Source organism: Megascapheus bottae, chromosome 9 (genome assembly GCF_031878675.1).
Source record: "Megascapheus bottae isolate mThoBot1 chromosome 9, mThoBot2.hap1, whole genome shotgun sequence".
Classification (NCBI taxonomy): domain Eukaryota; kingdom Metazoa; phylum Chordata; class Mammalia; order Rodentia; family Geomyidae; genus Megascapheus; species Megascapheus bottae.
Genome location: NC_143517.1, coordinates 13,106,724 through 13,131,722, shown reverse-complemented (window position 1 = coordinate 13,131,722; position 24,999 = coordinate 13,106,724). Strand labels below are relative to the sequence as shown.

The window sequence follows — 24,999 nt, the reverse complement described above, 5'->3', positions numbered from 1 at the left end:
AACCCCAAACAGACCTGACCAGAAAAGAACATCACACCGCCACATCGTAATCCGAACTGGATCAACAGAAACCAAAGAAAGGATCCTAAAAGCAGCCAGGGAGAAGAGAATAATCACCTACAAAGGAAAACCAATCAGAATAACCCCAGATTTCTCAGCAGAGACCATGCAAGCAAGAAGTGACTGGAAGCATATATGTCATGCCCTTAAGTCAAATAACTACCAACGAAGAATACTGTACCCAGCTAAGCTCTCATTCATAACTGAGGGAACAATAAAAACATTCCATTCCAGGGAAAAGCTGCAACAATATGTCGCAACAAAACCAACACTACAGAAAATTCTCAAAGATGTTCTACACATAGAAAACCAAAATAAATGCAATGTAGGGAAAGAAATGGCACCTAAACACCATACCATCTAAGGACCACAAGAACTGTCAAGACACTATCAAGGCCCTAATAAAATCTTTTAAAAATGGTAGGAACTAATAAATATCTCTTAATCCTAACTCTCAATATCAATGGACTTAACTCTCCAATTGAACGGCATAGTCGGTCTAGTTGGATCAAAAAGCAAGATCGATCATTCTGCTGTCTTCAAAAGACACATCTTACCCAAAAAAACAAACATTTTTTGAAAGTGAGAGGTTAGAATAAACTCTATCAAGCTAACGGCCCCCATAAACAGGCTGGAGTTGCCATCCTCATATCAGATAAAATAGACTTCAAACTAAAATTAGTGAGAAAAGACAAAGAAGGTTACTACATACTACTAAAGGGATCTTTCCTCCAGGAAGACATAACGATCCTAAATATCTACATACCCAATCCCGGAGCTCCGAACTTCATCAAGCAAACTCTACTTACACTGAAACCATACATAGATCGAAACACAGTGAGTGTTGGTGATTATAACACACCACTCTGACCTATGGACAGATCAACAAGGCAAAAACTCAACAGAGAAACCTTAGAACTGAACAACTATAGACCAACTAGATCTAACAGACATCTGCAGAATATTCCACTCAGCAACAACACAATATATGTTTTTCTGAGCAGCACATGGAACATTTTCCAAAATAGACCACATCTTCGGCCATAAAACAAACCTGGACAGATTCAGAAACACTGAAATTATTCCATGCACACTCTCAGACCACAAAGGCATCAAACTGGAACTGAACACACATCTCCACCAACGAAAACCCTGTAACTCATGGAGACTGAACAACGCATTGTTGAATCACCAATGGGTCATCAAAGAGATCAGAACAGAAATCCAACACTTCATGAAATTTAACAATAAGGAGCAAACAAAATACCAACTCCTTTGGGACACAGCAAAGGCAGTACTCAGAGGAAAATTTATAGCACTAAGTGCCTACAATAACAACTTGGAAAAATCGAACCAATAAGTTAATGTCTCACCTTAAGCTCCTGGAAAAAGAGCAACAAACCAACCCTAATCCCAGTAGAAGGAAGCCTTCTACAAACCCTTAGCAAATCTTACCAAAAAAAAAAGAAGAGAGCATACCGAAATAAACAAAATCGCAGACAAAAATGGTAAATTCATGACAGAAATTACCAAGATCCAGAATATCATGAGGGAATACTTCTCAAACCTTTATGCCAACAAATTTGAGATTCTAGAAGAAACAGATGAATTCCTAGCCAATATTAACATACCACACTGAACCAAGAAGAACTAACCCAACTAAACAGGCCCATTCCAAGCCCTGAAATAGAAATGGTAGTAAGAGAACTTCCACCTAAGAAAAGCCCAGGGCCAGATGGATTCACAGCTGAATTTTATAAGGTCTTCAAAGCAGAGCTCACACCAATACTCCTCAAGTTCTTCAATGAAATTGAAAATGAAGGTTCTTTACCAAACTCATTCTATGAAGCCAGTATAACCCTCATCCCCAAACCAGACAGAGATTCATCAAAGAAAGAGAACTATAGACCTATTTCTTTGATGAACATCGATGCAAAACTTCTCAACAAAATACTGGCCAACCGTCTACAACAACTCATCAAAAAATAATACACTATGATCAAACAGGATTCATCACAGGGAGGCAAAGCTGGTTCAATATACGCAAATCAATTAACGTAATTCAACACATCAACAGGAACAAAGACAAAAATCACATGATTGTCTCAATAGATGCGGAAGAGGCATTTGACAAGATCCAACACCCCTGGAGAAACTAGGAATCCATGGAACATTCCTCAATATAATAAAAGCTGTGTATGACAAACCCACAGCTAGTATTATACTTAATGGTGAAAAGCTAAAGCCATTCCCTCTAAAATCAAGAATGAGACAAGGATGCCCACTCTCTCCACTCCTCTTTAACATAGTACTAGAATTCCTAGCCAGTGCAATAAGGCAAGAAGCAAGCATAAAGGGGATCCAAATAGGAAAAGAGGAAGTAAAACTATCCCTCTTTGCAGACGACATGATTCTGTATTTAAAGAATCGTATATATAGACTACTCCCAAGCTCCTTGAGCTGATTCAAAACTTTGGAAGTGTAGCAGGCTACAAAATTAACCCTCAAAAATCAACTGCCTTCCTCTACACCAACAGTGAGAGGAATGAGGCAACAATCAGAAAAGCAACTCCTTTTGCAATAGCCTCAAAGAAAATAAAGTACCTAGGAATTAGCTTAACTAAGAATGTAAAGGACCTTTTTGACGAAAACTTTAAAACCCTAAAAAAGGTAATTAAAGCAGAACTAAGGAAATGGAAAAACCTCCCATGCTCCTGGATTGGAAGAATCAACATTGTGAAAATGACAATCTTGCCAAGGGCTATCTACAAATTCAACGCAATACACATCAACATCTCAATGGCATTTTTTAAAGAAATAGAAGAGGCAATCCAAAATTTCATATGGAATAATAAAAGACCCCGTATAGCAAAAACACTTCTTAGCAGAAAGAACAGCGCTGGAGGAATTTCAATTCCAAACTTTAGACTCTATTACAGAGCTATAATTCTCAAAACAGCTTGATACTGGCACAAGAATAGGCCTGAAGACCAATGGAATAGAACTGAGGACCCAGATATTAAACCACAGACCTATAGCCACCTAATCTTTGACAAGGGAGCCAAAAAAATAGAATGGAAGAAAGACAGCCTCTTCAACAAGTTGTGCTGGCAGAACTGGTTAAGCACCTGCAGAAAACTAAAGTTGGATCCTTCTTTATCACCTTGCACTAGAATTAACTCTGCTAGGAGAGTCCTAGATGTGTACTAATTATTACAAGTGAGGGAAAACATTAAGCCTATGTTTCTTTGGGTCTGCCTTACTTCAATTAATATGATTTTTCCAAGTCTTTACATTTCCTTATGAATGGGGTGATGCCATTGTTACTGACAGCAGTGTAGAATTCCCTTGTGTATAAATACCACATCTTGTTGATCTACTTATCAATTGAGGGGCATCTGGGTTCATCCCATATCTTTGCTATGGTAAATAGTGCTGCAATGGACATGGTTGTGATAGTGGATTCAGTATGTCCTTGTTTCTGGACGAGTGGGTAAATGCCAAGTAGTGGAATTGCTGGGTCATAGGGGAGCTCTATGTTTAGTCTTTTGAGGAACCTCCATACTGCTTTCCATGATGGTTGAGTGAGTTTACACTCCAGCCAAGAGTGTAGTAGTGATCCCTCCTGGCCACATCCCCTCCAGCATCTGTTGTTATTAGCTTTCTTGATCATGACCATTCTACATGTTTTAGAATTTCTTGTGTAATATGAAGAAATTCATTCACAAAATAGTTGTGAATTTTAAAGATTTTCTTACTTTCTCCCACTTGTAGATAGATAGATAGATAGATAGATAGATAGATAGATAGATAGATAGATAGATAGATGTGTGTGTGTGCATGATATACAATATATGTATGTTAGATAGATAGATAGATAGATAGATAGATAGATAGATAGATAGATAGATGTTTCAAAACTCATGCCCTACTACTTGAGCTACACTACACTTCCAGGTTCCAGTTCTGGCTTTTTAATGCTTAATTTTAGTTAAGAGGTTCACTGATTTTCCTGCCAAGCTGGCTTCTAACCTCCATCGGAAGATCTCATCCTTTTGAATAGCTAGGATTATAAGCATGAGCCACCAGTGCCTGGATTTTTCTCCCATTTATTTTATGGATATTTGCCTTAAAGAAATGAAAGGAACACAAAGATATATATGCAAAACTTTCCACTAAAGGGCTGTGTGCTCTAGAAAAACAAAAACTGAAAACAAATCAATCATGTCTTTTAGTAGGATGTTTACATAAACATGAGGTTTTTTTTTTCCAATGGAGCGCTGTGTAATCTAGCAGCACAAATGGATACACAAGATCTTCATATATTTATGGAAGTAAAGTCTATTTTAATGTACTGAGACCAAAGAAAGCAATGAATATAAAGTGGTGTGTGGGGGGGGAGCGGTGTGTGTGTGTGTGGTGTAGGATTTCAGTTTCAGTCCTGATACCTTACTAATATAAAATCTTAATTGATTTACTTTATTAAAATTCTTAATGTTATCTCTTCTGGAAAGCATAAAAACATTCTGTTGTTTTTTTTTAATCTCAGCCTCTGTTCATCTGTTGAATCTTGCAATGCACTTAGTGGAAAGCTCTGTATCTTTCTAAGATGTTAAATTAAGTCAACACTACAAATTATCATTCTGCCCCTGAAATGATTCTACTGAAAAGCATAGGAAGAGAACAATATTCATTCCTAAAAATTATCCTTCATAAAAACTTGCCACCATTTCCTGAATTAGTGCACAGTTATCATATCAGGTGTGCCTTTGAAAACCTTGGTCTTTTCATGTTCTTTTTTCTCATCAAATGAACCCTTAAAAAGACTTTGGACAGCTCATTTGTATACAGACCAAAATTTCCACACTGGCAGGTCTAACTAACACCACATTTGAACTGCCATGTATAGATGACAGTGAATTACTTTCAGTATTACCTCCAGACTATTCCAACAATAGTAGTATGAGAATAATGCATGTGTGCATATTGCTACCGTCAGTAGGTACTCAATCAATAAAACAATATTGCTCAGGATTTCAGCGCAGCAGAGGTTTGATAAAGTAATGGTAGCTTGAAAGATGTTAATGAACACATTCAATAAAGAAGAGGCTGCTATGAACTTTGAGTTGCAAAACTCCCCAGGTTTTTCCCTATCCACAGCTAGAATTTTTCTGCAGAAACTTTGTTGCAGTTGAACTAGGAAGAAAACTGATAGTGTGACTAAGAAAAATGTTTTGTTGGCGTGCTTTCAGGGTAGTGTCTCTATACCTCCTCTGTGTTTCTGCCCAAACTTTGAACAATTCAGAAGAAGCAAAAAGACAGTAAGTGCAGAGTGGAGTAAGAGCATGGGTTTATATTGGGGTCACTTAGTTCAATTTGAGTGCTTTTTTTTTTTTCATAGATACTGGGTTGAAGTTGGACACATTGCTTAAGTTTCCTAAGCTTTTGTTTTTTTCAGTTAAACAATGGAAATTGTTTTGGTGAACTATTCTAAAGGATGAGATAATATTGCTGACTAACATAAAATACTTGCTTAGTACATGTTTTCTATTACCACTATTGTTCCTAGAGATAACAATAGATTCCTAAGGAATTTCCAGAGCCAATGAGAAGTGTGAAGGCATAAAACTGAGTTGCCCTCTTATTGTTGTTTTAGGAAGGGACTCATGCTCCTAGACGGGAAATCTCAAAAGGAATCATTAGCATATTTTTAGAAAATAGCCCAGACTTTTGGGGTAGGGTCACAACGAGGTAAATAGGCCCAGAGTGAATGGTGAATTTCCAAATATCCAATGATTGAGGGAAAAGAAACAAAATGGCAAGTTAAATGAGAATAAATGTTGTTATTGGGAATACAGAAATCTAGCAAATCTCTATTAGGTGCTGAGAGAAGGGTTGCTCAGAAATGGTTGATTCAATTTTAGAATGCTGAAAAAAAGAGAGAAGAATTAAAGCAGGGATTAGCAAATCCAATGTGATGGTGCCAATTAGTGTCACAGAGCTTCTCCAGGAACGAAAGTTTGATACTAAGCAGAACTAAATGAAGGAAGACATCAGCAAAAGGGTGGGTGTGGCACCCATTCATGAATGAAAACATTCAATAAAATTAGATCACAAGAAAATAAAAATAAATGGCAAATTTGGATTATTTTTCTTCACGCAGTGAAAAATTGTGTAAAAAAACATCAAAAACATTTGTAAAAAATCACTGACAAGTGTAATCTTGTTTAGGAAACATCAATACGTGGCACATCTGCTGCCATTTCTGAATTGCTTGTCCTCAGCAGACCTCAAGGAACAATGTCTCCATTCTTTGGTGAGCCCACTGCAACCTCAGGACATTTCTTAACACAGTGCAGCAGCTTCTTCTAATCAGGCCAGTGTGAGGACGTTCTCTTCTTCAGCATAGGCTTAACCTCTTAGTATTCAAGAGAGAAAACTCAGTCTCTGTAAGTCAAATCTGCTTCCCACCTAATACCTCAGCACCAGCTTTTCTATTCCTCCGATCACTTAATTGGGGCAAAATATCAAATACTAAAAAGCAAAGAAACAAATGGAATCATTTTTCTATTGTTTCAAGAGTCAGAATTTAATTCTTGTGAATGAATCTATGTAAGGGAAGAAAAAAAGAAAGGAAAATACCCTGAATAACTCAATGAAAAATAAACCCTTTGTAATGGAGGAGATGTAACATTTATTTAGCATCATAGTGACTCTTTCAACATACAGGAAGTTATTGAAAGTAATTTTAGAAACCTTTGGAATGCCCAAATTATTTTGTGCTAAATAATTACAAATTATAAACTGAAAAAATAATATATATCAGAATATTTTAAAGAATTTTGGACTTTCCACATTATTTCCCCTAAAATACTATAAATTTGAAACTATGAAAATAATACTTATATGAAATATTTTACTATAACCTTCATATTGACTACCGATAAACTAATACTATAACAGAAAATACATATTTGTATCCAATACTGATAACATGGTACTTTGATCTAAAAGAAGCACCAATTGTTAGGGTTTCACTATAACTGGAAATGGTTATAGGATATTATATTGATTGAAAGTTTGTTTTCATAAGGTTGATGATCTCACGATTAGCACTGTGATTTTATAACTACAAAATTTATTGTGAGAATTTCTACATTTTCTCCATTTCTAAGAAAATATAGGATCCATCTGTTATGATTAAGTTTCTTAGAAACATACAGAAATGTTATGAAAGAAACCCTGCCTAAAATTTCTGACTTGTATGAGCTTAGAATAGAGAATGAGAACTAGCTTTCCAGATAAAGTAACAAGAACTAGCACAAAGGCCTCAGGGCAGGATTGAAGTTGATGGCTTTTAGGAATAAAAATATGTTTCTTATAGTTTCTGCAGAGTTGTAGATGGGAGATAGGATGAATTGAGAGGGAAGATCCCAGGTCATATGAGAGACCTCACAATCATAAATTTGAGACAATGGGAAATCATTTGAGAAGTTTAAGTGGAAAAATTAACTAGTCTGATTAACTTTTTAAAATGAGAGAATGTCTTATCACTGAATTAGTGATATTCAAAGAATATCTATTCTCAGGGCAGAAATTGATTCTGTCTTATTCCTGGCACTGACAACTTGTAACATTGTTAAGAAAAATATAATTAGTGAATGAAGTATTACTTTGCCTACTCAATGAAGAGGTGACTACAGGAAAAAAAATTCTCATATAGACAGAGTGGGAAAGATACAGAAACAAATAGAGCCACAGTCATATTCTGAGTGGACAGGAAAAATATTTAATATGCTACCTAGGATGCAATTTGTTGTCATAGATGTACCTAGTTGGAAACATTTTCCCTCTTCCATTTTGTTTAAGCTGGGGGCTGCAGTTTTATCTGGAATCCTAGCTACTTAGGAAGCTAATGATCTGAGGATAGAAGTTCAAAGCCAAACCTGGCAGGTAAGACAGTGAGACTCCTATCTCCAATTATTTACCACAAACTCCAAAAGTGGAGCAGCGGCTCAAACCTAGAGTGCTAAGGCCTGAGCAAAAAAAGAAAAAAAGAACCTTTTGGCTCTCTGACCAGCACCATGGCAGTCGGCAAGAACAAGCGCCTTACGAAAGGCCACAAAAAAAGAGCCAAGAAGAAAGTGGTTGACCCATTTTCTAAGAAAGATTGGTATGATGGGAAAGCCCCAGCCATGTTCAATATCAGAAATATTGGGAAAACTCTAGTCACGAGGACTCAAGGAACCAAAATCGCATCTGATGGCCTCAAGGGTCTGGTGTTTGAAGTGAGCCTTGTTGATCTGCAGAATGATGAAGTTGCATTTAGAAAATTCAAGCTAATTACTGAGGACGTTCAGGGCAAGAACTGCCTGACCAACTTCCATGGAATGGATCTCACCGAGACAAAATGTGCTTCATGGTCAAAAAGTGATTGAAGCTCATGTTGATGTCATGAATGCAGATGGTTATTTGCTTCGCCTGTTCTGTGTTGGCTTTACTAACAAAAGCAACAATCAGATCCGCAAGACCTCGTATGCTCAGCATCAGCAGGTCCATCCGGAAGAAGATGATGACCTGAGAAGTGCAGACCAATGACTTGAAAGAAGTAGTTAATAAGTTGATTCCAGACAGCATCGGGAAAGACATAGAAAAGGCTTGCCAGTTTATTTACCCACTGCATGATGTCTTCGTTAGGAAAGTGAAAATGCTCAAGAAGCTCAAATTTGAATTGGGAAAACTCATGGAGCTTCATGGTGAAGGTGGTAGTTCTGGAAAAGCTACTGAGGATGAGACCGGTGCTAAAGTCCAGCGAGCTGATGGACAAAAACCGCCAGTCCAAGAATCTGTTTAAAATTCAGAGTTTTAGTAATGACAAATTAAAGGCCTATTTGTGAGAAAAAAAAAGAAAAAAGGAAAAAAAGGAAACCAAGTTTGTTTATTCTGAAGTAGTTGGGTTAACATTCCTGTTTTATTGATATATATGCCTGCTATTAGCATGTGTATACAATAGCTGATATAATTAGGTTGGATTATATACATTTCAAAAGGTTAGATTATAATAATTATGTTTATAGCTAACAATTTTATATAAATCTGATGATAGTGTATTACTTTCATTGTATACAGTGATGTCAATTTTAAAAAAATATTGCAAATTTAGGATTCTGTACACTGCTGACAAGCAATCTATTCAGTCCATGAAAAATATGAGAGATTGAAGACACTAGAAAAACTAAGGTGTTATTTTCAAAGTTGTGGAATGACGAAGTTCCATCTCAGAATACACATGCACACACATGTACATGCATACACACACACCACACTCATACATACATACATATTCCTAATTATTCATCACATTGTAAACCTTATGGTGTGCTTAAAAGCTGTGTTATATACATTTGGTAAATAAGGATTTAACCGAAATTAAAAACTGAATTACTGAGTTTCCACTACATATATGTATATATTAACATCTCAGACCTAGAATTGATAAACAGGGTTCTTAGAGTTCCTGGGTCAGTTATTGTGAAGAGAAAAGAGAATATCCAGATTTATTGGTTTATGATGTCTTCTGGGCTAAGGCAACCAAGTCAGCACAAATCAGCATAAATAACATGGGAATGTTTTAGACTGCATTGTCTATCATGTGGGATCTAACAGGCTCTCTATACAAGGAAGCATTCAAATGTAACTGATCAGATGAGAAATTGGATCTTAGACTCAGTGACTGGACAATGTCCTAAAAGTAAAGAAATCTAAAGTGGTACCTAAGCTCAAGGGATAGGGCAGTTGCCTGGAGCTAAAGAGCACGGGGACAGCACCCAAGCCCAGAATTCAAGCTCCATGACCCCCTCACTTAACCCCCCCCAAAAAAAACAATAAAGAAATCTAGTATGATACAAATTCTGAAGTAGAAAAGCATATCATAAATGAAAAGTAAAAATTCACAAGTTGGATTTGACTAGATACAAGAAAATTCATGGACCAAATACAAAAGAATTCCATTGGAATTATTTAGAGAAATAGAAAAAAAAATAATTGTTTCCCACCACTCTACAGCCTTTGCTTCTTAAGACCCATATGTTTTGACACATTTATACTCTTGTAAACACCAATCTACTTAACATGATTGTTTACACATATTCACTCTTTATAATGTAGTTTACTGCTAGGTTGTTCTATGAGATTTTGTCAAAACAGGATGGGGAATAAACAATGAGGGTAAGAACCTGAGACTTAAAACATAGGCTTTTCCATTAGCAACATCAATTAAGCACCTGAGGAGTTCAGGGAGACAACTGTAGACAGAAGCAGAGATGTCAATACTCTGACAGGAACCTGGTGGGAAGAGATCAATTATAATGCTGTTATTTTTTTGTTTCATGTAAAACAAGAACACTTGAAGACCAGATGAACCGGGCTGAAACCTTATCCATTCCCATTGAGATTTGACCTGTAGACAGAATCCAAGCAAAAGAGATAGTAAATCTGTGGGGAATCTATATGACACAGCTACAATGGCTTAGGTAACTGTGGTCATATGCCTGCCTATTCTAGCATTTGGGGAAAAAATGTGAATAAATCCTGCCTGTAAATTTGAATCTATGTTAAACCATGCTTAAATCATGCTTCATTTGATAGTTTTACCAATCCTTATCAATCTAAGTAAATGAACTCATGAACTGAAAAATGAATAAATAGGTTTTCAAAGGAAATCAGGAAGCATCTTTGGAAGAAGGAAAATAAGAATTGGAGGGGGGAAAAGGCATTTGACAAGATCCAACACCCCTTTATGTTAAAAGCTCTGGAGAAACTAGGAATCCATGGAACATTCCTCAATGTAATAAAGGCTGTGTATGAGAAACCTACTGCTAGTATTACACTTAATGGTGAAAATCTAAAGCCATTCCCTCTAAAATCAGGAACGAGACAAGGATGCCCACTCTCTCCACTACTCTTTAACATAGTACTAGAATTCCTAGCCAGTGCAATAAGGCAAGAAGCAAGCATAAAGGGGATCCAAGTAGGGAAAGAGGAAATAAAACTATCCCTCTTTGCAGATGACATGATTCTGTATTTAAAGAATCCTATAGACTCTACTCCCAAGCTCCTTGAGGTGATGCAAAGCTTTGGAAGAGTAGCAGGCTATAAAATCAACCCTCAAAAATCAACTGCCTTCCTTTATGCCAACAGTGAGAGGAACGAGGCAATAATCAGGAAAGAAACTCCTTTCACAATAGCTTCAAAGAAAATAAGTACCTAGGAATTAGCTTAACTAAGAATGTAAAGGACCTTTTTGACGAAAACTTTAAAACCCTAAAAAAGGAAATTAAAGCCGAACTAAGGAAATGGAAAAACCTCCCATGCTCCTGGATTGGAAGAATCAACATTATGAAAATGACAATCTTGCCAAGAGCTATCTACAAATTCAATGCAATACCCATCAACATCCCAATGTCATTCTTTAAAGAAATAGAAGAGGCAATCCAAAATTTCATATGGAATAATAAAAGACCCCGTATAGCAAAAACACTACTTAGCGGAAAGAACAGCGCTGGAGGAATTTCAATTCCAAACTTTAGACTCTATTTCAGAGCTACAATTCTCAAAACAGCTTGGTACTGGCACAGGAACAGGCCTGAAGACCAATGGAATAGAACTGAGGCCCCAGATATTAAACCACAGACCTATGGCCACCTAATCTTTGACAAGGGAGCCAAAAAAATAGAATGGAAGAAAGACAGCCTCTTCAACAAGTTGTGCTGGCAGAACTGGTTAAGCACCTGCAGAAAACTAAAGCTGGATCCTTCTTTGTCACCTTGCACTAGAATTAACTCCAAATGGATCAAAGACCTGGAGGTAAAAGCTGACACACTGAAAACTCTACAGGAAGGAATAGGAGATACACTTGGCCTCCTTGGCACAGGTCGAAACTTTCTTAATAAGGACCAAGAATCACAACAAATCAGAGAAAGGCTGGATAAGTGGGACTGCATTAAACTGCAGAGCTTTTGTATGGCAAAGGATATAGCTAGTAAACTAATCAGGAAGCCTACAGAGTGGGAGAAGATCTTCACCAACCAAACAACGGACAAAGGCCTCATATCTAAAATATATCAACAACTCAAAAAATTGAATCACTCCAAAACTAACCTCCAAAGTAACAACCACCCCATTAAAAAATGGGCCAAAGACTTAAAGAGAGTCTTCTCTGAAGAAGAAACAAAAATGGCCTATAGACACATGAAGAAATGCTCAACATCTCTGGTCATAAAAGAAATGCAAATCAAAACAACTCTAAGATTCCACCTCACTCCAGCTAGAATGGCCAGGATCAGGAAAACGAATGACAACAGATGCTGGAGGGGATGTGGCTAGGAGGGATCACTACTACACTGTTGGTGGGAGTGCAAACTCGTTCAACCACTATGGAAAGCAGTGTGGCAGTGCCTCAAAAGGCTAAACATAGAACTCCCCTATGACCCAGCAATTCCACTACTTGGCATTTACCCAACCACCCAGAAACAAGGACATACTAAATCCACTAGCACAACAATGTTCATTGCAGCACTATTAACCATAGCAAAGATATGGAACCAACCTAGATGTCCCTCAGTTGATGAGTGGATCAACAAGTTGTGGTATTTGTACACAATGGAATTCTATGCTGCTGTCAGAAAGAATGACATCGCCCCATTTGTTAGGAAATGGAAAGACTTAGAAAAAATCATATTAAGTGAAGTAAGCCAGACTCAAAGGAACTTAGGCTCAATGGTTTCCCTCATTCGTCATAATCAGTACAAACCTTGGGCTCTACTAACAGAGATTTGCAATAGAGCAAAATCTTGATACATAAGGACATATAATGTGAAGCTAATTGAAAGGACCTCCAGGATATTGAAACAAAAGCCATATAATGAATGATTGTTGTCCTTAATGTACTATGTTGTCTCTCATCTCCTTTGCTGTCCCTTGGTTATCTCATATTGGTATATTATCTCACTTTGTTATCTGATATATTGAATTTATTTGTATTTGGATATTTGAAATTTGATAGGGAAGGGGGGAAAACCAAGATGGGTGGGGGGGGTGGCGGGGGAGGGAAACGGGTACCAAGACATGTGAAAGGGTATCAATGTATGTGAACCAATGCACCTTCTATCTGGCAAATATCATGTAACCCTTTTACTAATTACAATAAAAAAAAGAATTGGAGGGGGGCAAGTTGGGAGGGGGGAAGGAAAATAGGAGAAAAACATGGGAGGTGGTAACAGTGTTCTATAAGAAATATACTCACTACCTTACACATGTACTGTAATCCCTCTGTACATTACCTTGATGAGAAAATTAATTTTTTTATATTTTTTTGCGAGTCCTGGGCTTGAGCTCAGGGCCAGAGCCCTGTCCTTGGACTTTCTCAAGGCTAGAGCTCTACCACTTGAGCCTCAGCACCACTTCCAGCTTTTTTTCTATGCATGCAGTACCGAGGAGTTGAACCCGGGTCTTCGCCCATTCTAGGCAAGCACTCTACCACTAGGCCAAACTCCCGGCCCCAAGAAAAGTAAATTTTAAAAAAAGTTACTCATTTCTCATTGTAGAGGACTTCAAAGTAGGCATAACCATCCTCTAACAGGCTGAAGGGATCTGTTCTGTCACCCATTACTGCATGAGAATTATCTCATCTCAGTTTGAAACTAGTGGTAGTAGAAGGACTGATACTTCTGCTAGATACAAAGGGTAGCTCTCTACATGTGTGAACATTCTCATTTTTTACACCTTTCTTAACCAAAACAAATTTTCATAACCTAAAACAAAATTTCCGTTTCACTTAAATTCCTTCCAAATAGTTCAACTTGAGCTTCATATCCTTCCCTATCACAGTTCTCTCTCCCTACTCAATCCAGATTCAACCATTTGCATGATTTCCCAAACTGCCACAATTTTTCTGTTTTTATTCATGCAAAATATATTGTCATTATCTACTAAAAGTCAGGCACTGAGGATTAAGCAGAGAAGTGACATGATTTAAAGATACCCTTGAATTGTTTAATAAAGGCAGGAAACATTAGGACTATATGTTATAGTCCTCTTGATATATGACTAATTCCTTTCCTCTCCTCTCTTCCCTGCTCCCTTCCCTGGCCACCTCTTTCCCTTCCATCTTTCCTCCCTCAATACACTCTTTCTTCTTCCTTTCTTCTTTCTTTCCTTTCATATTTATATATTCATCTTTCTTTTCTTTCTTTTTTTTTTTGCAAGTTCTGGGCTTAAACTCAGGGTCTGAGCACTGTCCTTGGGCTTTTCTCAAGGCTAGCACTCTACCACTTGAGCCACAGCACCACTGCTGGTTTTTCTGTGTATGTGGTACTGAGGAATCAATCCCAGATATTTGTGCAGTTTAGGCAAGCACTCTACCACTAGGCCAAACTCACAGTCCTCATCTATTTTTCTTTCTTTCTTTTTTCTTTCTTTCTTTCTTTCTTTCTTTCTTTCTTTCTTTCTTTCTTTCCTTCTTTCCTTCTTTCTCCTTTCCTTCCTTCCTTTTTCTTTCTTTCTCTTTCCCTCCCCTCATTCGTTCCTTCCTTTCTTTTTTCTTCCTCCCTCCTTTCCTTTTTCCTCTAAAGTGCTAGGTATTAAACTCAGGGATTTGTGAATGCAGGGCAGGCACACTACTCCCAGCTCCACAATTACCTTAATTTGCCCTATACTGAATAAAGCTCCATTTTATTGGGAAATACTTACACTGAGGTTGAGATGGACTGAAAAGTTGGTTTACAGTCCACACATGTGCTGACTAGACAACCTGCTGCGCTAGAGAAAGGAACGCTAAAATCAAACTCTCACAAAATAACCTCCAGGAAGTGGGTACTGAAAAGAGGTGGGGCGGGATCAAGGCGATAGGGCTCAAAAATGAAGAGGAGAAGAGTGGGATATAGATGAGGCCCCAAGGTATAGTCTACAAAGTTAAGAGAGTGAGGGAGGAGGAGGAATAAGATGGGCAATAATGTTGAAAGGGGGCCATTGATCAAGATATATTGTATTCATAAACTGTGTCAAATTCTGTGTACAACTGCTTAAAGCTAAAAATAAAAAAATTAACTACCCTAAAAGAATATTCCAAATGAAACCCTCCCATTCAATGAGATAATGTGAATTTAGGTACACGTCTTATGTATCAGGAATAGGATCCTTCAGAATAACAAAAAGGTTTCTTGATACTAATGGTATATGTAACATGATAAATAACAACCAGAATGCAATTCTGTAGTCAAGCCTAATCCAACTGTTATTAACAAGAAACAATTCTTATTATCATTATTACTATCATTTTAATATGTGCTGCAATGCTGAGGGTCCAAAGCAGAGCATAGTGCATTCTAGGCAAATTTCCTACCTGTTCCCAAGCCTTATCTTCACTGTTTGGAGACAGTGCTTTTCACGTTTTAGATTGTCCTTGGTCTAGTAATTTCTTGTCTCATCCTCCTGAGTACTGAGGTTACAGATGTAAAATAGCCTATCTGGCACCAAGCTACATTTATATGTCAATGTAAAAATCATTGAATGAATAATTACATTCCTTGGGAAATTTTATAGTATATCTTCCAGTTTCCCTCTAGTGGTGTGTCTACAGGACTAAGACTTGGCATTCCACCTACCAGGTATGTTGCCACATCCTCTTGAACTACAACAAAATGTTGGTCACATGCCCCCATCTTAGTATCGGGCTTTTTCAGAACAGGAAACTTTGATGCATCAACATTGCTGGCAAATTCCTCAAGTTTTAATTTCGTTCTAATCCAATGTTCTGATCATATTTTTGTCATAGAATTTACTTTATTTTACTCAATAGCCTTCGATTCTTTTTCTTCAATTGATGAATCTCTGTGTATGTACATAATGATCAACTGAAAAGAAAGATTTCAACATGTCTTTGAGACAGCTCATGGTTTAGTCTCACTAATTATAACATTTAATCTTGAATGTAAAGGTGATATTTTGCTACATTTTTCACATTTCTAAAGTTTGAATCATTGGAATAGGAAGATTGCTCTCATTTTTAATGGCAGGAAAACTTCACTAATTCATGCAGCATGAATTACAGTTTAATTTATATAGTTCCCTCCCAATCCCCCACTGAGTCGTTGATAATATGAACAAGCAAGGGAATAGTGGTGAAATTCCCCTAATCTTTTTGGCTACTCTATGTCCATTAGTTTAATATATAAAAGTGTGGCAGTTGTCATGCAATGAGATCCCTCAGTATCAGGCTGCAGCACAGAGTGGCATCTACCACCTAGGCAGCTTTGAATGAGTCAGTGCCATTCAGTGACATTACCTGGTCTCAGTTTCGTCATCTACACAGTAACAGCATGAATTAGATGACCTATGAAGTCTTTCTTTAGAAATTCAAATATTCATTTTATTCGTTCATTGTATTTCAAAAACTAAACATCTTAGAACTTAGATATTTTTCTTCGTCACAATAAACAAGTCGAATTAGTATTTTTTTGTCAGTTGTAGGGCTTGAACTATGGGCCTGGGCATTGTTCCTGAGCTCTGCTGAGCCATAGTACCACTTCCGGTTTTCTAGTGGTTAATTGGAGATAAGAGTCTCAGGTCTTTTGTGCTCCGGCTGGCTTTGAACCTTGATCCTCAGATCTCAGCCTCCTGAGTAGCTAGGATTACAGTTGTGGGCCACCATACCCTGCTAGAATTATTATATTTTATACTATTTTTCAAGTTGCTTGGCTTATTTTTAAGAAAATTGGAAAAGCTACTTTCAGAATAGATGTACACTAAAATCATTTAGTGCTCTAAAATATAACATACACTAATTTTACTTGAAAGGAAACTGGTACTTGAAAGGTATAAGGGGTTAGTAAAGAGCCTGCAAGAAGAGTACAGTCATGATATTCAATGCATAATTTATGAAATTCAAAGAATGAGAGAAGGGGTTGGGGGAAACTAGCAAAGGGATGACAATCAAAATGCATCATATTCCCAAACTAATTTATTGAATGGTAACTTTTTTGCATAACTACTTAAGAATGATAAAATAAAGCGGGGTGCAGTGGCTCACACCTGTAATCCTAGCTACTCAAGAAGCTCAGATCTGAGGATGACGGTTCAAAGACAGCCCAAGCACACAAAGACCTGAGTCTCTTATCTCCAATTAATCACTAGAAAATGAGAAGTGAGGCTTGGCTCAAGGGAAGGGTGGAGCCTTGAGCTGAAGAGCTAAGGGACAAGGCCCAGGCCTAGGGGTAGGGTAGTAGCCTTGAGCTGAAGAGCTCAGGGACAGTGCCTAGGCCTAGTTCAAGCCACATGACCCACAAACAAATGAATAAAACATATAATTTTTAAGAGGAAGTTAATACTTTAAAATACTTTAAAAGTAATGGGTTCAATGGAGAGCTTGGTGGTAGAATGCTTACCAGACATGTATGAGGATCTAGATATATGTTCAATCTCTAGAATGAATAGAGAAAGAAAGAGAGGCAGACAGAATCAGAAAGAGACAGAGAGACAGAGAGGCAGAGAGAGAGACAGAGATAAAGATAGAGACAGACACAGAAAGGAAAGAAGGAGAAAAAAGAGAGAACAAAGGGAGTGGAGAGAGTGAGAAAAGAGATGAAAGAAATGAGAGAGGTTGTTATAAATTTGAAAGTGGAATTAGAGCTATTAATTTCTTTTCCCTGAAAAGATGCATTTACAAGTTCCTTTTTAAAGAAGTATTTCTCACATTACTTTGTGCCTAAGAGCACCTCCACACTTAAGCTTCACTCTAAAAATTACTCCTTGACTCAAACAAAATCCTTAATAGCACTCCATATAAATATGGTTGCATTATTCTACTGTGACCTTGTTGGAGTGTTCAAGCAGAAGGCACTGATAATTGAAATACTGGAAGCATAAACAAAGTGATTGTGAAGTGTGCATGTGCTTAGAGTGCTGTACTAGGCAACTGTATTCTCCTTATGCCCCATTTAGCTTTGCTAACCTCAAATTCTGGCTAATAAAAGAGAAATAATTTCAGAAACATTGTTGTTTCAAGCCTTAGTGTTCTATTAATCTGAATACAGTTATTTACACTTAAATTTGCTCACGACCACCATCTCCGTCAAGTATGTAAAGGAATACCTTCTGATTTAGGGGATAAAACAAAAATAGAGAAAGAACAAGTTTTTGTTTTGGGGTGGTTTTTTTTTGGTTTTGGGTTTCTTTTCCCCAGTCTTGAGGCTTGAACTCAGGGCCCAGACTCTGTCTCTGTGTCTCTCTGTGCTCAAGGCTAGAGTTCTACTACTTGAGCCACAGCACCACTTCCGGCTTTTTTTTTCTATGTATGTGGTAGCAAGGAATCAAACCTGTGTCCATGAATGCATGCTAGGCAAGTACTAGGCCAAACTTCTGGCCAAGAACAAATTTTAAAGCTTTAAAAATATTGATTATAGCCAGGTGCCCATGACTTACCCAGGTATTCCTAGCTACTCCGGGGGCTGAGTTCTCAGTATGGGGGTTCAAGGGCAGTCTGAGGAAGAAGAGTTCCTGTGAGATTCTTATTTCCAATAAACTACTCAAAAGCTGTAAGTAGATCTCTGGCTCAAAATGGTAAAGGACTAGCCTTGAACAAAAGAACAGGAATAGCACCCCGGCCCTGAGTTCAAGGCTCAAAACTGACTCTCTCTCTCTCTCTCTCTCTCTCTCTCTCTCTCTCTCTCTCTATATATATATATATATATATATATATATATATATATATATATAGTATACAAAAATGATTATAAGTTATTTATTTCAATTGCTTGAATCAATCAGTTTTTGAGATTTCTCTAAAACGTTTTTGGGGGTGGATTTTTAGCCAGGCCACTGATTGCTCCCAGTTAGGAATTATGACCTTGCACTTCCTGGGTGAGCTGGCATCCGGACATCTATGGTACCCATGTTTGGGGAATGTTCTGTAGCAATGACTGGTGCAGAAAATGTAAATGGCATGGATATCAGTATATCATCATATGTCACCTTAACTCTTTAACTCAATTTTTGTTTTGTAAACTCAGTAAATAATACCCTGTGTATTCTCAAGTATTTTTAAATTGCTTAGTAAATAATCAGGTATTAGTGACCTAAAGATATTGCTAAATTTATCCTGGATCTGGAAAATTCTATAGGACTGTAAACATAATGTACTGATAGGATATTGATAAGAGAAATACAACAAAGCATATGCTTCCAATGTCATTTAGGGTTATTTCTTTCTTTTCCATTTATAAAGTGTATTATGATATTTGGTGGCATCACTTAAAGAGCTCATAAGAAAATGTGGACAGTTGGAATTCAAAGTCAAATTAGTTTTAAGTTATGTCTGTCTTATCCAGAAATAGTCATGTTTCACATAATAGTTACAAACTGATTTGGGGAATATTTTAAGACTCTGTCACATTAGGAATAAACTCTTTCACACAATATCCCCCAACAAGGCATATGTTAAGCAGGATGTATTACCTATTTATATTATGTAATGCAATATTAGAGGTTATAACTATATTGGATATAACTATTTCTCTGAACCATACATCCTAAAACAACTATAGATGCTCCTTGACTCACACTTAAATTCTATTCCATAAATTAATTGCAAATGAAAACTGTTATACATTTTGAATGAATGTAGCATACTTAACCTATCAAATACCCCAGGTTAGCAACAGTGCAAAGTAGAGTGTCTTGGTGTCCCCATGTGATCAGGTACTGGTCTGTGAAATGAACTCACTGCTATCATCCCATGTCATTAGAAACGATAGTACCTCATATTGCTGGTCAAGAAACAATGAAAATTTAAGGCGGTCCTGGCACAAGCGGCTCACACCCATAATCCTAGTTGCTCAAGAGGCTGAGATGTAAGGATGGCAGTTCAAAGTCAACCTGCATAGGAAAGTCTATGAGACTCTTATCTCCAATTACCACCAAAAAGCTGGAAGTAAAGCTGCTGTTCCAGTGGTAATGTGCCAGCCTCCAGCAAAAATAAACTCATGGATAGCACTTGGATCCTGATGTCAAGCCCCAGTACTGAAACACAAACACAGGAAAAAATTAAGGCACACAGTTTATCTTCTACTGAATGCATATTGTTTCCTAACTTTGTATAGTCAAAAATCATTAACCTGAATGTCAGGAAGAGACACTTTTAACCTGTTATAGAAATTTTAAGCAGATTTGGAGTATAATTCGAGCAGACTTATAGCAATTACTATCCTAATTCTTCAGGTTCTAGAAAACTATGCTTTTACTTATCTTCCTTCCTGTCATTGCCTCTGCCCTCATATAACATTTCATCCTCATCTTTCTGAAATGATATGGAAGAAGACACAGTGGAAGTGAATGAAAAACAAGGAGAAACTTGCTTTGAATGTTGGAGATAGGAATTCAAATTAATGTAAAACACAATCTCTTTAAAATTCTTTCTCAGATATTAGTAAATGTAGGTGATTTTCTTTTTCTAATGAATCATTCTACAAGTCTGTAGTAAGTAGAAAAGACAAACTAGGATTTTCTGTAATTCACTCAATTAAAGTAACAGCCAAGAGGTCTTTGCACATACTAATGATTGAAATAATGCCCAATGCATTGTTATATGATTTATAAAGAGAATGACTGTAGCTGTAGTGGATTTTTCTAGAGTCTAGGGGACTACATTATAATACATTGGAGCCCAAATTTCTATTTTTCAAGATCACAAAATCCTCCATGATTTACCAAACAAAAAAAACCCAACAAACAAACTAGAAACAAATGATTCAAAATAGCCTAAAACCAATAGGCTGATCATTGAAGGCACACACACACACACGCACACACACACACACACACACACACACACACACACACACACACACACATACTGTCCCTCTTCTTGAAAGTGTGGCGTTCACTAAAAATGCAGAACCACATGTAACCTAAGCAAAAAAAAAAAATCAAATTTAATGACAGGTTATTTTGTTTTCCCCTGAGGCTGTGATCATAGATATTGTGGGTAAGCTCTCATGCTGAGACGCATTTCATTGAAAGCCCTTGATACCTGCTATTTACAGACAGCAATGCAGGTAGAGAAACCTACATGTGGTAACTTTTCTTGCTGTTCTTGCTGAAATACAATTTGTTGAATGTGGCTTATTACATTTCCATAAAGACAATTTCTTTCAATTTAATAAGGTAAAGTCATCAAGGAGTAGAAAGACCAAGTGGAAAACATTTGGCACTCTTTTTTTGTTAAGATCCACAAAAAGATCTTTCACCATTTCAGTATTCAAAAATTGTGGAAAATTCTATCTCTCTCAAAGACATAAATATCACGTAATCTAAGGTTAAAAGGAAATAAAAAAGGAGCAAGGTTCCAAATATGTTTTAAAGTTTATTGTTAGTTTTTAAGAGATGAGGCAATGAAAAATAAAAAAGTAGCCATTTTAGTTGTATTTGAAAAAAATGGACAAATGTATCTTAAAAGCCTTGGTGTAAAGCCATGTCTAGCAAACAGATCATTTTGACAGTCTTGAATGCTTTCCGGAATTTTTAATATTTTATATCTTCCCATTTGTTGATGCTTCTGGTCAAACTCAGATACAGATGGAATAGAGCAAGCTGATAGCTCAGGAAGACAGAAATAGATTTAATAGAAAATAGAGTTTGATGTCTAAATTTAGGGTTGTTTCCATTCACTGAGAATCTCAGAAAGAGTTTGTAAACAAAACAATGTGCCATCATGGGAAAGCATGCACAGCAATGGATCCCAGAACATTTGCTTTGTTTTTCCCTTCAGTGAAGCTGCCTAACCTGGATTTATTTTTTCATATTTCAAAAGTTATGTTTAACAAACAAGTATTCGAGAAGGGGATTTTTTTTGTGTGGGTCATGGGGCTTGAAATAGGCCTGGGCACTGTCCTTGAGCTCTTCAGCTCAAGGCTACTGTCCTACCCCTGGGCCTGGGCAGTGTCCTTAAGCTCTTCAGCTCAAGGCTACTGGCTTACCCTTGAGCCAAGCCCCACTTCCCATTTTCTATAGGTTAATTGGAGATAAGAGTCTCAGGTCCTTATGTGCCCAGGGCGGCTTTGAACCTTGATTCTCAGATCTCAGCCTCCCAAGTAGTCAGGATTACAGGCGTGAGCCGCTGCGCCCAGCTTATAACTTGGATTTTTTTTAAAAGTATTTTTATGTCTTTTACACTTTACATATTCAGGGATTGTTTCAAAGTTCAAATCCTAGTCCCAGAAAAAGCAAAAAGAAAAAATACAAAAAAAAAACCCCCAGGAAACTGCGCACTATATATGCTCAAATTCATAGTAGGATTACTTATAATAGCCAATATGAAAAGAACTCAAATATCAGTAGGTAAATAGTGAAAAGAATCTGAATATCCTCTCTACAAAACATGTTAAGACCTGAGACTACTAAAAGGTGGATCCAGCCCTGCATGAATGGGTAGTGTTGTTATCACAGAATTCCTCACACAGAAAATAGTGTCAGCGCAGTTTGTGCTATGTTGTACATCCTTGCTTACATTTCTCCTACACTGTGACAGAGGATAGAGGCCTTCATCAGATTCTAGTGCTCTGCTCATAAGTCAAATAAACTGCTATTGTTTATAATTTACTTAGTTATGGTGGCAGAGAAATGATGAAAGCAAATGGATAGATAAAAGTCATGCATAGAGATTATTTAGATCCAGAAGCATTAAGTAAGCTATTAAGAACTGCATTGAAGAATAAAAAGATTTTCAGCACCTATTTTAAAAGAAGAATTTTTTATTTTTATTCAGTTTATTTCTATTGTGTATACAGTATGGAACTGGAAATATTATATTATTCTTTTGCTTTCCAAAATGCATTTTAGTAAAAATAAGTGACTATATTAAAAATGAAATGCCAAAAAAATGAAATGCCTACTATTGAAAAAATTCTTTTTATTTTATTTCATTGTTCTTATACTTATGCCCTAATTTCTGATAAAGGTTTTTTTTTTTAAGTAAATTTATTGTGTGTGTGTGTTTGTGTGTGTGTGTGTACATACATACTTATATATCCATTTAGTATATATATATATTCATTATTTATAGAATAATAGTGCTTTATCACATAAGTATGCATTTAGTGGCCCTGGAGAACCTGAAGGTATAAAGTCTGTAATATCTGCAATGGTACTATCATCAGGAATCTTTTAAAGTCATTCGGCACAGAGCATTGCCTTTGATCTTACATGTTAAAGAAACCCTAAGAAAGAAAGGATAGTGATATATTTTAAAAGAAGAATTTAGTGGACTAGGACAAAACCTACATGGGAGACAGAGCTTTTGGCTAGAAGACAAAAGAGGGGAAAGAAAAGGTGGGTGAATGTGAAATGGGACAGCCATTCTGGCCAACTATTGTGACTATCACTGTGCCACTATGGCCTCCCCAGCTTGTGAAGTATCGTCTCTCTTTACAACTATGTAAAGCAAAATTTTAAAGAATATAATCAAGAGTGTTGAATCAGGCTACTTAGTTCAAACTGGAAACATTTACTAAATGATCCCAGGCAACTTACTGGAATGCTGACGTACAACATGACTCGTGGCAACTTTTGGTTATCCCATCATTGAAGGTCCAATTTCTCCAACAAAAACTCTTCTATATAATTGAGTCACTAGTTACAAGCTCTGTTTAATTACTCATTCTTTTTCTCACTGTCATATTCATCTGTGCGTGACCACTAAGAAAAATGTATGTAACTTATCCTTCTAAATCTAATCTGTACTAGTGTAATGTTTAAATGTCTTGGAGTCCAAATGCTAAGGTTTTAATTCAAGCTTCATTACTTGTTTAATGGTATGAACTTGGATGAATTACTTAATCTTTTCTAATGTAGAATTGTCAAATGGACACTATGGCAATTTAACATCTATGTGTTTGATTTGTTATGTGTAGTGAAATCCTTAATCAGTTAAATATCTCTCTATCAAATCATGCCTAAGGAAAAAATTATCTCTATGAATGGAAAGCATGAATAAGAAGAAACAACCTCTGTTGAAGGATAGAGAAACAAAAAGAGAAAATTTTTAATAAACGTAAGAAATATCTTCAAGGATATGAGGAAAATAATGAAAGCCTCAAGTCAGAAACAATTTATAATAAAGCCAAGTGAAAATGCTAAGTGAGAAAACAGAACAACTTGAAACGAAGACAAGGTAGAAATGCAAATGGTATGGAAACAATCATAATTTTATAGAGTTCTTTTTTTTACAAAAGATAACAAGTTATCATAGATTAACATGAATAATATCTTTATGTTTGTTCTTACACAGGCCTTGTAGATGAAAAGCATTCTTGCTTTAGCCATTGATTTTCTTGTATTCTAAAATAACAAAGGATTTAAAAAAATGTTTTCAGGTAACTTGAAAAAAGAAGGTAATTTATTTTCTGCTAAGTCTTGTCACCAATCGATGCTAACAAGGACTGTGAAAGTGCTGTTGTACAGAATGCTTAATTATCTGTTGAGAAGATAGAAGAACAACTGAAGGCTTATAAAACAGGGAAAACAAATTAACACATTCTATAAACTATATTCACTCCATTTAACTTGAACTGATTTATAGATCTCACATTCAACCCTTGAAAATTTAAAATTGTGGATACAAGGATCATTTTGGGTAAATAAGATAAAATAAATACCATACAAAAGGAAACAAACAGTTCACTGTGAGTTATTTTCTCACAAAGCTTCTAATATGATCAACCTCTTCACTGTCTCAACTTACTTCTCTTTGGAAGATATATAAAACACCTGAAATAATTCATTAGAATGCATAGAAAAATTTTCTAAAGTTATAAAAATAATAAAGGTATCTTTATGATAGTTTTCTGAAAGTCAGAAATCTTCAATGACTTGCCTCCCCCATTCTTCCCA

At 36.5% G+C, this 24,999-nt stretch overlaps 1 protein-coding gene and 1 pseudogene across 1 annotated transcript in view; one reads left to right on the top strand and one right to left on the bottom strand.

Moving 5' to 3' along the window:
* Nkain3 (sodium/potassium transporting ATPase interacting 3) overlaps positions 1 to 24,999 on the bottom strand; it is a 518,782-nt gene that overhangs the window by 346,219 nt on the left and 147,564 nt on the right. The gene's annotated exons all lie outside the window — the stretch shown is intronic.
* On the top strand, positions 8,145 to 8,914 carry LOC150058794 (small ribosomal subunit protein eS1 pseudogene; annotated as a pseudogene).